Here is a 13,189-nt window from a genome sequence, read left to right as displayed (position 1 = left end):
GTTCTGGAGTGGGCAAGCACCTCTCATCTTCTACAGAGAAGACAGAGGCAAAAAATGCATCTAGCTTCTCGGCCATTTCCCTATCGTCCTTCAGTAATCCTTTTACCCCTTGATCATCCAGGGGCCCCACTGCCTCCCCGGCTGGTTTCCTGCTTCTAATATATTTGAAGAAATGTTTATTGTCGGTCTTTTATGTTTTTTGCAATGTGTTCCTCATAGTCCCTTTTTGCCTGCCTGATCACAGACTTGCATTTCCTTTGCCACAGCCTCTGTTCCCTTTTATACACCTCACTCCGACTAGCTTTCCACCCTTTAAAGGAAACCTTCTTACCTTTTACACTTCCTTTACTTTGTTTGTCTTCAGGCAGCTTGAATGAATTGCCCAGCAGAAGTACATCCAGGGCCACTCCATATAACCCTTCGCAACTGATGCAGCTGCAGTAGGGAGAGAGAACCAGCCAGGGGCTCCTTCCAGCCCTCGGGGGAACATGTCACCCCTCCACACACAAATACACCTCTAAGTGCCAAGCTAGATGAGACGAATTACACAAAGTCTTGCTAGTATCTAGAATCATGTCTGTTCTTACCTGCCCGTGTCCATTTTACCTCGGGTGAACATGTGTCCTGTAGTCCTAATCCATGAACGTGTCAGTTAACTGGTGTAGTCGCGGTTGCAAGTGTCAATGGCCATAATCAGCAACTCACCATTGCAGAGTGTTGATTTTGGGTGGCTTCCGTCTATAACACACACCATTTGGTTATTGAAATTGCTTGGCAACATGATGCTCTGATGATCTTGATAATGAAAAAGTTGGAAAAGTTGGTATTACGAAATGGGATTAATAATGCTGGCAAACGCCTGTTAGGCTCCATCTTGACAGTCTCTTCTTCAAGACTCTGTACAAGTTACTCCTTTTGAAGAAGTCAGACATCATGTCTTTTTCTCAGAGGACCTGTAAAGAAAGAAGAAACAATCATAACATATTTATGGACTTGAAAATCTATTACTTACCTGCAAAATTTATTTCCAGTGATTGAATATTTATGTATAGAAATTAGTATTTATTGCACTAAGCCTTTTAGGCTCATAGTATTGTATATGGTGTGTTAGAAATTGGTGTATAGTGTTGAGCTACCTCTTGAACTCTTCCCAGAAAGTTCTTTTGTTATACATTGTGTATATATGAATTGTATTTGCTGTATTTATTGCATCTATTGTGAGCATATTTGAGCACTTTCAGCACTTCAAATTTTTCAGATTGACATTTTTGAATTGTGGTTGATTTATTGGAAGTTGTTACCCTCTGGTAGGCAGTTGCCTTCTTACTTTCACAGTATTATCCAGGGGAGACCTTCTCTTTGCTTTTGTCACTTTTTTCTCTGCAATAGGAACAAATGGGGTGACCGGGGGGGCGCCTTCTTTGGGGGGAGAACATAAAACGGCACCCCAACAAAATCCACCTCTTCCTGGTGGACCGGGCTGCAAGATCTCGGCAGAGGTATTGAACTCCTGTTTTTTAGCCCCCCCCCTCCCGAAACATGGAGATCCCACCCCTGATATGACCAATTGAGTAAACAAGTCTCCCTCTCAGAAAAGCTACAGAGGAAGGTTTGAGTATGTGCAAAGAGAAGGTGCATCGTGGGGTACCATCTCTCATATGGTCAGAATGGGGAAGAAACATGTGCCAGTCCGAGCACAGGATCAAGTGCAGATCAAGTGCATTGTGACAGCGGTGTACAAGTGAACAGGAAAGCAATGGGGAAACATGTGTAAGTGCATTCACGTGTCATGCACGTGTAATTTGTCTCATGTAGTTTGACTCTACTTTTGGCCTTTCTCAGCCAGGTTGCCAAGCACTGTGTGTGGCCTGTTTTATCTTCTACTTGGGCCAACCCTGTGGCATTCCTTGAAGCTAAGGAGTCCTCCTCATCCCATTAGAACTTAGAGCTTTTCTGTTTTTGCCTAAGTTTCCTGCTATCCTGTTCCTCTAGATATTCCAGGGCTGGTTTTCCTTTAGTCATGAACAGTTTGCCCAGATTAAGTCATTAGACAGAGATGAATCATAGAATCATAAAATCCTATACTTAGAAGGGTCTTTACAGCCCATCTAGTCCAATCCCCCAGCCCACAGCACGAACAGCCTAAAGCATCCCCGACAAGTATTCTTCCAGCCACTTCTTGAAGATTGCCAATGAGAGGGAACCCACCACATCCCTCGGCAGCCAATTCCACTGCTGAACTACTCTTACAGTGCAATCCTAAGGAAAGTTACTCCAGTTGATTTCAATGGGCTTAGACTGGAGTAACTCTTCTTAGGATTGCACTGTTGATGTCATTTCTTCCTAATGTCCAGCTGGTACCTTCCCTCCTGTAGTTAAAACCCTTTATTGTGAGTCCTGTCCTCCGTGGCCCAGTGGAACGGCTCCCTTCCCTCCTCTAAGTTACAGCCTCTTAAATCCTTAAAGGGAGTGATCATGGCTCCTGTAAACCTCTTCTTCTTGAAACTGAACATTCCCACACCTCTCAGTCTTTCCTCGGAGTGCTTGGTCTCCAGGCTCCTGATCATCGTGGTTGCTCTTCTCTGCAGCTGTTCCAATCTGTTCACGTCTTTTTTGAAGTGTGGCCACCAGAACTGCACACAATACTTCAGCTGGGGCTGACCAACGCTGTATATAGTGGGATAGTGACACCCTGTGATTTGGATGTTATGCCTTGGTTAATACATCCCAAGATTATGTTCATCTTTTTTGCTGCTGCATCACACTGAATGCTTATATTTAGCTTCCTATCCACCTGTATCCCATGACCTTGTTCACACACACTGCTACCTTTAAGTGTATCCCTCATCCAGTATGCATGCTTTGCATTTTTGTTTTCCCAGGTGGAGAACCGGGCATTTATCTTTTTAAAACTGCATCTCATTCAAATCTGCCCACTTTCCCACTGTGTTCAGATCTCGTTGGATTCTATTCCTGTTGTCAAGGATGCTTGTTACTCCTCTCAGGTTGGTGTCATCTGCAGATTTAATGAGTAATTCCTTCACACCCTCTTCCGGATCATTTATAAAAATACTGAAAAGCACAGGGTCCAGAACCGAGCTCTGTGGCACTCCACTGGTTATCTCCCTCCAATTAGACATGATTCCATTGACAAGTACTCTTTGGTGTGGTTATCCAGCTAGTTCTCTATCCATCTTACCATCCAAGATCCAGTCCACAGTCAACCAGTTTACCCATCAGAACAGCATGAGGAATCTTGTCAAAAGTTTTACTGAAATCCAGATCAACTACATCATCAGCATTCCCACCTGTCACTTGTTCATAGAAGGAGATGAGGTTGGTCTGGCAGGGACTGTTGGGGACAAATCCATGCTTTTGTCCCCATATAACCATGTTGTCCATCAGATGCTTGCAGATTGACGCCTTTAATATCTGTTCCAGTATCTTCCATGGGACAGAAGTCAGACTGACTGACAGAGATAAGGATGGCTTCTATATCCCGCTGAGATCCTTTCCCTCCCTACATCCTGCCTTCCCCAGGCTTTGTCATGTCTGAGCTCCATCCATGCCAATTTTGATTCTGTGGTACTGAACAAAATGCATCCTGCTGTAACTCAATATCACTTTGCCAGTGTCATAACTATTTCTTTCTCAGGCTTTCACAGGTGTTTATCTGTTGGACTGTAACAGGTTCCAGTGTTTATGACCTTGTGTTCCTTCCCAGACTATGATATGTCTTGCTTCCTAGTAACTCAACTTGATATCACAAATATGTGGAACCTTCTCAAACCAGGAGAGTGTCAAAGCCTTGTTTATGGTTGGGAGAGGGAGGCAAGGAGCAAACTTCATGTTAAAAGAGAAGTTTCTCTCATATGATGTCATTCCTATCAACTTCTACTCTTGCTGCTTAGAGGTCTACCTTGCTTCTAAGTAGTCCTATGGACCTGTATATGGAAAGGATCTGATTTCTGAATAAAAGCCATTTGACCAAGCACTTGTGTCTTGCTGCAATGGTCCAGGGATCTGCCTGCCGTATCCTGTCATCCATAGCCTGACAGGCTTCACCCCCAAATTCCAGGAATTTCCTAACCTAGACCTGGCAACTCTAATCCAAAGCCTTGCTATTGTCCAACCTTTCGTAGCTTAAACAGATGTGATACAGGACAGCCAATACTGTGTCTGTTTTTATTCTTCAGGGGCGGGGGGCTAACATTAGCTTGGTGGGAGGGCAGCTGGTTTAGATCACCATCTTCCCCAGGAGCATTGCCCTGTTGATAATCAGGCATGCCCCCATGCCCCTGGGCTGATATAAAGTAAATGAAAACAGCTGTTCTGCTTCACATTTGTTTCAATCTATAGACATCCTTACAACAGCTCTGGAAGGCAGGCTATGGATATTATCCTCATATCACAGGTGAAGAGGGCTGTTAGTAAGAAATTCTGCCATAGATACCTATGGCATCCTTGGTCCTTTTAGGTAAGCTGTCACTTCTTAGCTTCTTGGGGCACAGGTCAGTTTCATAACTGCTTGGCTATATCAGCACACCTTCAGGATGTTGAGGCCCAAAGGGGTGAACTTGCCTTTTTTATGTTTTGTACTAATAGGGGCTGAGAAAGAGGTGCCCATGGACAGCGACAGGCCTGGGTGTGAGTGCTGGAAGTGGCAGCTGCTCTCCAGGTGCCCCCATCCATCCATCCATCCATCCATCCATCCATCCATCCATCCATCCATCCATCCATCCATCCATCCATCCATCCACCCATCCATCCACCCACCCATCCACCCACCCACCCATCCATCCATCCATCCATCCATCCATCCATCCATCCATCCATCCATCCATCCATCCATCCATCCATCCATCCATCCACCCGTGTCCCACCCAGCAGGAATCCAGTCCCACCAGGCCAGCTGTGGGCAATTATGACCCTTCCTCTTCTTGTGAGGGGGTCACTTGGCTTGGCACAAAGGCTACGACTGGAAGTATTTAATAAACTCTGGGCAATGAACTCCTTTCCAGGGCCTGGACATTAATTTCAGTCACAGTCGGCCATCCTATATCACCCTATAAACACCTCTCCAGTTTCAATTAACATTTCTCTATCTCCTGTCTCACTGAATATTATATTTAACTAATTTAGGAGGATTGGTAAAGATAGTTTTCACACTTCACAGGAAAGCATAATGAAATAATTGTACCTATACCTAAAACGAACATGAGGGCATTACACAAGTGGCTCTAAAGTCACAGAAAGTGGAAACTTCCCCAGGGCGCACAATGCATCCCCTTCGCTCCTGCTCTGCCGGTCGCTGGCCCGGGCTCATGCAGAATGCGCGCGTGATGACCACGGCCCATGCAAGTCTGCAGACGCACCACTCCTTTTGGGAGGGGCCCTGCTTAGACCTGCTGCCCCCCCCCTGTCACCTGCAGGCATGTAAGAACATCTAAGCATGAAGGATTTTGCAGGGAGCCTCTGGTTTTTCACCCTATCCCATCTAAGGGATTTAGGGTGGCACACATGGGGTGGCCCAAGATTGAGGTGGCCCAACCTTAGCCCTGCACCCAGGCCACAGCAAGGGGTTTTACCAGTAGCGTGCTCTGTTTGCAGTTGGGGCTGTGTATATATGAAACATCTAATTGAGGTTGGCCCAAGAGAAGAAGAAAACTCTTTTTCAGCAAGTCCCAACAGCATGATGCCTGAAGGGCAACTGATTCCAGAGGCCGAGGGAGTAAAGTGCCAAGAAGAGGGAAATCAATCAGATGGGGGGCAGGGGTTGGGTTACCAAGGGCTCCTGGGAGAAAGAGCTAATGGAGAAAGCTCCTCTTGGATTTCTTCCTTGCTGGTTGTTCAATGGAGCCCTTGAGCACAGCTTTGGGGAGGTGCCCATAATACGAGTCTCAAGCCAGACCAAAGGGCACCAAGTAAAAGCCAGTGGAAGGAAAAGAGACTTTCCTTTTTGTCCTACCTCAGAGGGAGCAGCCAGCATCACCTGGCGGGATGAAAGGAAGGAACAGAGCTGCTCACTAATATGCATAATTTATCACCCAGACCAGAGGCTTTGATTTCTGGGATGTTGCCAAGCCCTCGTCTACCTCTTGGGCACCAGGAATAGGGGGCAGCTCTAGGGCAAGACAGAAAAAATAAAACATGAGTCTGGTGTGGCATCTTGAAGGATAACAAATGTATTCCAGCATAACCTTTTGTGAGTTGGAGCTCACTTCATCAGATACTTTAAGTAGCTGTTTTTATATTCACAGTAGAAAGATGGGACGGAGGGCGGGAAATGTTGCAAACAGTTTGAATAGCAGTGTCAAACCTGTGCTTCCATGCAGCACAGAGAACCCCCACAGGAGCCCTTGACCTTCCCAAAAGTGCTGCTTGCTGCAATCAAGAACAGCCCCTGTCAGCAGCAGGGAACTCCCAGATGGTGGGGAGGTGGCTCCTGCAGCCTGCTGGTGGCTTTGCATCCGAAGGGCGGGGGGTGGGGAGCAGCTGAGGCATGTGCTCTGCCTGTAGTAGCTCCTGGGCTCAGTCCCAGGAGCTACAGGGAGTGGGGCTGCGAAATAGTCTGGGTGCTGGCTGGGAGATCAGCTGCCAACCTGCTGGAGCCCCCCTGTGTGCTGAATCGGCCCCCCTCTGTGCTGTTCTCCGTTTGTCTTTCTGCCACACTCTGCTTGTCCGTTGCAGGATGCCTCCTCATGGGGCCAGTTGCCTGGTGGTGTCAGCACTTGGGGACAGGGGCCCTCCAGTGGCCAACTGCAGCTGCAAAGGGTGAGAAATCCTGGGGAGGAATTCAGCATCACCTCCAAGCATTCGTGGTCAACGAGCCATTTGGTGCCGGTTAAATAGCCACCTTTGACAGAGCCAAGCTTCCCAGCTGAAGTTTCTCAACCTTTCCTGCCGGGTCTGCTTTGTCCTGGCATGTCCTTATGCTTGTCCGTTGCAGGATGCCTCCTCATGGGGCCAGTTGCCTGGTGGTGTCAGCACTTGGGGACAGGGGCCCTCCAGTGGCCAACTGCAGCTGCAAAGGGTGAGAAATCCTGGGGAGGAATTCAGCATCACCTCCAAGCATTCGTGGTCAACGAGCCATTTGGTGCCGGTTAAATAGCCACCTTTGACAGAGCCAAGCTTCCCAGCTGAAGTTTCTCAACCTTTCCTGCCGGGTCTGCTTTGTCCTGGCACGTCCTTATGCTTTGCAGAGGTTAAGGGGACGTGACAGGTAAAAAATGGGCCTTGCCACCAGCAGGCTGGAGGCTCTGGAGGAAAGGAAGTGCGTCGCTGCAGCAGCAGTGGTGGCAGCACTCAAAGCCTCCCAGAAGGAGGACAGTCAGGATCGAAGCAGGGGGCAGGCTGAGGTGGCCCACCGCCCAGGTCAAGGCAGTCGCTTGCCCCTCAGCCACACCGGGAGGTAACTTTTAGCTGTTCTCCCTTTCACGGGAGGGGGTAGCATGACGAAGGGACTCGCTGCAATCATTACTTGCCTAAGGGCCACGTAGGCATCTTCTCTGGTGTGGCTTCTGTCCAGGGACAGGAGAGCAAAGGAAAGAACTGGATGACATTTTCAACAGATTTGAATTTTGTTTGGTCTGCTCTTGAAAATTCAAGGCCCAGATTTTCAGTGCAGAAATTTGATTTTGTGGGGCTTAATTTTTCCCTGCAGCATTTTTGGGAATGCAGCACAGCACATCAGTTTAGGAGTGTGTAAATTCACATTTTTGCAGCCAAGTTCAAATGAGAATTAGCATAAGAAGCCCCTCCCCAAGCAGGAAGGGCCCGCCTGGTAAGCTGGACAGTCTGTTTACTGTCCACATCCCGGATGCTTCATGGTAGTCTTGATTTGCTTGCCCTTGTGAGGCAGGCCACCCTCCCTTCCATTGCACAGGCTGAGCCCCGTGGCTTGGGATGAAACTCTCTATCCTGCTGAGCATAGCTTATGTTATGTATTGGGCTAGCTTCAGTAAACACTAGGCTCCTAATGTCTCTCTTCTTATTGGTGGTTTATTGTTGGCAGCAGCCAACCCGCCCTCTTTAATAAAGACCAGTCACAATCTTGTAAATATGTTATTATGTATATAGTTAATGCAAATCAAGGATTCTAGTTATGCGTTTTTCATTGGTTGTTGTATAAATGGGGGCGTGGCTTACGTGTATATATTTGGCTTCTGTTGGGCCCGTTCCTCAGCCTGGTCTGTCCGTTCTGCTCAATAAAGATGTTGCTCTGAGCTGAAATCCTGACTGAGCAGAAATCACCATGAGCAGAAATCACAATACATAATAGCTGACGTGGCTCTTTCCCCTCCATGTTATTCTTCTGCCAACCCTGTTGAGTGGGTTGGACCAGGAGTGCGGCTGGCCCAAAGTCCCAACTTGCCAAAGGCTGCAACATGAGTGTGAGGAGCTCAAACCCAGGCCCACCTGCCCCCCCACACACACCATTTGGGCCCTTAGCAGCTCCCAATAGTCAAATAAGGTGGTGGTGGTGGTGGTGGTGGTGGTGATGTACTCGAAATGGTGCTTCATAGGGTAACACATGAAAAAGCCAGGCCCACCCCAAGAGCTTGCACACTGGTGTGGGAGATGCCAAAGAAAAGCGAGGGAGAAGGAGAGCCAGGAACAAATGGATGCCGTTCTGTGGTCTGAGGCCCAGGAGCGCTGGCCTCATCGTGAGTGCCGAGGAGCAGAGGGCGTTGAAGGATGGCAAGAAAAGGTTAGGCTGTGTGCCTGGAAGAAAGCTCCGGCTGGAAGCCCCTGAGCCAGAGACCTCGGAGTCCTCTCTGGGTTTGTAGCCTGGGGGTCTCTGCTGGGTTTGCCCTTGTGACCCTGGCTGTCGACAGGCCTCCGCTCCAGCAGCTGTAAACTACACAGAGGAGCCCTAGGAGACCCTTCTGTGCTCAGCTGCTCATTTTGGCACTTGGAGTTCACAGCAGGGAGGGAATCTCCTTCATTAGTGGCAGAAACAGGGAGGGGGCTGCCTGGTTGCCTTTGCCACCACTGAGTTTCTTGTAGCTCATGATGCAGAGAGTTATAAATAGGCCCCACATTTATCAGCAAGATTTTTCAGGAGGTGCAGTTTGCCTAATTGGAGAACTTTCTCCAGTCCAGCTGTGGGCGGCAAGTATGAACACTGCTGCTGGAAAGCAAATGTGAAGCTGAAGAGCAAGGATGAAGGCAACAAATCATTGTGCCCTGTCTGCTGCCCTGCTCGATCTAGGACTCCCAAGAGCTTCTATGTATGATGATGGAGTTTATGGCCGAGCTCCTCTTGTCCCCGGCCTCTGACAGCCACTGCAGACATCTGGCTGTACTGCTGGGTCTCTGGCCTGGCAAGTCAAGATCCACCCAGAGAAAAGCAGCTGTTTGCCTCCCAGTGGGCACTGCTGGTGGGCCCTTGAATGAGGGGGGAGCAGCAACAGCCCCACTGGGACCCGATGAGACCAAGCATTCATACACAGGGTTGGGTTTGCTTGGTGGGCTCACTGCCTGGGGTTTTCAAAGCGCCCCAGAATTTAGACTAGACTGCAAGAAGCAACCCAGGACTGAGTGTCCGCCACCTGGGAGAGGCTGCTGGGGGGAGCGCGGAGGTCCCAGAGGGGAGTTTGCTGAGAAGCTGTAGCTTCTTTTAGGTGTGTGGACACAAGGTGCTCCCAGGAAAATATCACTGGTAAGTATAAGGCTGCTTGGAGCTGTCATCCCAGACTGATGTTCATTCGTTTATTTTTTCTTTGTACAGGTGAACCCAGAAGAACCAGGAACAAATCTTGTTCAGAACCCGACAAGAGGCCGGTTGATTTAGACTTGTTTCATAAGTATAATTTCATCAGGGGTCCACGGTCTGTTCCAGCAAAGTTCACCAGACTCGCCTGCAAGCTCCGGTGTGTCTGTCTTGGCACACCTCGTGTCCACACACCTAAAAGAGAAGAAAACATATACTACGGGTGTTAATGGATTATTGTATCTGGACTTACTAGCCGTTGCTTATACTATAAAAGATTCTTAGACATAGTCATATTTTTGTATTGGGATATTATCTATTTATTGCTAGAACTAATTGTTAGAACCTATTATTTATTGTATTGTATTGTATTATATTATTTTGCACTTGAACACTTTGCACTTTAACTTTAGAATATAAAAATGTTAAAAAAAGTTTACTTTTTTATATTTTTCCTGAACTTTGGTGTTTCCACGTTTGCTGCTACAATGTCTTGTTTGGGATGGCTCATGTTGTGTAATGTGTCTGGATCTTGGCATCTGGAACCCGGCCTCATCAGGCCCTCATGTGCTCAGCCTGCAAGGGAGACCATGAACGGCCTTACTCTTTTCTCAGAGAATCACAGATCAGTCTATTCTCTTGGAGTTCATTCATTCTCCGTCTGGCTAACATTGAGAAGGGATGATCCTTTCAGGAAGGAGGTGCAGTCTCTGAGTGATTCGTCCTAATTGACTGGGAAGCGAAGCGGTTCCAAGTGGCAGCATGTGGCCAATTGAGTTCAGTGCAAGCATCACCTGGATTCAGCAATGGCCCCAAACAGACGATATAATAATACTGAGGAACTGACATGCATTTTCAACCAACAAAGTGAGCTGGATGCCTCCATGGCAAATGGGCCTTGGCTAGATGGCCTGAGGTAGCTTCGACTGAGTATGAGCCAGCTTCCCATGGCCAGCCCATCAACAACTTTCAACACAGCATGCTCCTGCTGCTGGCTGCTGCCTTTCAAGAATGGCCCTCTCGTTGGCTGCCGTTGGCTGCCATTCCTCTGCACTTTTTGCCCATCTCCAGCTTCCACTTGCCTCCCTCACACCCCAGGAGTATCAAAATTGTGAAGGGATACAGCAAGATGAAAGGAAACACCCAGCCAGCCCACAAAACCTGGCTTGCGAGCCAAGCATGAATATGGGGGACTTGGACCTCTCACTCCTGCAAAGCAGGGGAGAAGAAGAAGGGTACCAAAGTGGGTGAGGGTGCTTGCACATGGCCCCAGTACCCGCCTGGTATGGTTCCAATGCCTTTGTTGCCCAAGCAGGAAATGAGTATCCACAGTTGCTCATCTGTCCGAAGAAACCCTCCAGTGGCTGGGGGGCTGGTGTGGCTCCTTCTCCACCAGCTCTTGGGACTTCACTGGAGTGCTTGGTGGTAGGTGTGCCATTACCCATTGCTCCCCACCGGCTCAGTAGCCTCAAGGCCTTGACTGCTCCTTGGTTGGTAAGGCAGAACACTTATTCGTGTGACCCGCCCACCCGCTCTGTTCCCACCATGGTGGCAAATGGTGCCTGAAGGAGGAACTTTCTGAAGGCTGAGCTTCTTGCCCAAGGCTGCCAGGTGGAGGTGAATTGTTGCGAAAATAACAATCCTTTTAGAAATTCATCTTTCTCTCCCCCCCCCCCGCCTATTGTTATCCATTTACTCCAGCAGTAACCATAGTAACCAAGCTCTGGGGTTGCAACGTTCAGACTCTGAAGCAGTCGTTCTGCTTCCCTTAACTGAGCCTTCCCTCTCTGCCAGCACAGAGCATGGCTCGCCATCCTGGCAACTGGCTGGAGGCCCCTCTCCTCCCCTCTCCTCCCAAGACGCCCCCCTGGCCAGCCTGGCCAGCTATCAGGAGGCAGCACTGAGACTGGGGGTGGGGCGGATTCAAACTCCTTGAGTGAGGAGGGCACAAGGTGGAATTGTTTTGGCAGCAGGTATCCACCCCCACCTCACCCCACCCCTCTCAGAGAGAGAGACAGAGAGAGAGAACGTGGGGGAAACAAAGAGAGATTCTATGGTTCGGGCGCCTGAGAACAGGTTTGTGGGGGAGTCAGGTCTTTCCCCGGAGAGCGAAAATTCTGTTCTGCACTGAAGGACTGGTGTACCAGAAGGCTGGCAGGGACCCTGGAGTCATAGGATGTTACCTGTTTCCAGGGGGCAGTGAGGGTGTCAGGATATCAGTTCTCTAGCCAGAGTAATGCCATATTAGCTTGTGTTATAATCAGTAGTTGTCTAGTTTTCCTCCCTCCAGGCCTAGATGTTGACCAGGCCGCTCATATCCATGGGAGCGAAGAGCCTTATCTGTCCAGACCAGCCAATGATCTTGATGTTCTCGCCTTCTCACACCTTCGCAGACAGGACTAGTGGGGAGGCTGGGAATGGGTGTTTGAAGTGTTGTAACTTTCCTTTTACATGCCATTCTCAACAAAGCTTTCGTTCAGCCAAGGCCTCACCAGCCTTTGGAGTATGGACACTTGTATCTTGAGCATAGTCTTTCAATAAACCTTTTGGAATCAAGAAACCTTGTGCTTCTTTCAAGAGGGGGGGAGACAAACTCTGGATAACTGGGACTCCATAGTCTGACAGAGGGGACAAAAGAGGTGTTTGAGAGGGGTTGACTGCCAGGGAGACAGCCTTCCTTCCTGGCAACAGAAGCAAGACAAAGACTGCAGGGGTTAAAGAGGACAGAGGGGGAGACAGAGCTCTTTGTGTGTGTGTGTGTGTAGGAGGGTCCGCATACTGTCAGATAGGCCTCCAGCATATCTGCCATGTATTGTGTTTCTTGCTAGAGTGATAAGCCTCTGAGTATATGCAGAGTAAACCCTGATTTCTGTTGCGTTGTTGCTAACTGCTTATCTTGCAGGCAAGGTGTTTTGATTGCGAGTTCCAGCCAAAGCCTGAGAACTGACCTTGGATTACGTACAGAGAGACTGAACTCAGCTCCTCTCTTCCCTCCCCCCTTTTCCCAGGCATTGCACGCAAAAAATCCTAATGGACTTTTCTTCCCACTGGGGGGGGGGCAGGGACACCAACCTTTAATTAACCTTGTTTCACTACCTTTAGGCATTCCAGCCAATTCCCCTGTTGTAGTATCTTGATACTAGTATCTTTAACTCATACACCTGAGTGAAGCAGTGAAGTGTTTGGGAAGTACCTGGCAAGACTTGACATTTTGGCTGGAATCCCTACAATTCCTCTGTAACCAGAGTCCTGAACCTTGCTACCTGCATCGTGGCAGAAGAAGTGGACGAAAGATCTCATGAGAAACCAGAGGGACTACCAGCAAGCCCAGTGCAGCCGCACGGACATGGTGCAGAAGCATTGAACGATCTTGGAGTGCACCCCAAGCTTGGAATCAACTACCTGAAGTGGTTGACGACCACCCTGAGGGGATGGACCCTATGTGGGGCCGGCATCCACAGGAGCCGAGACAAG

This window comes from Eublepharis macularius, chromosome 12 (genome assembly GCF_028583425.1).
Source record: "Eublepharis macularius isolate TG4126 chromosome 12, MPM_Emac_v1.0, whole genome shotgun sequence".
Taxonomy (NCBI): Eukaryota; Metazoa; Chordata; class Lepidosauria; order Squamata; family Eublepharidae; genus Eublepharis; species Eublepharis macularius.
Note: the sequence above shows the minus strand (reverse complement) of the source record.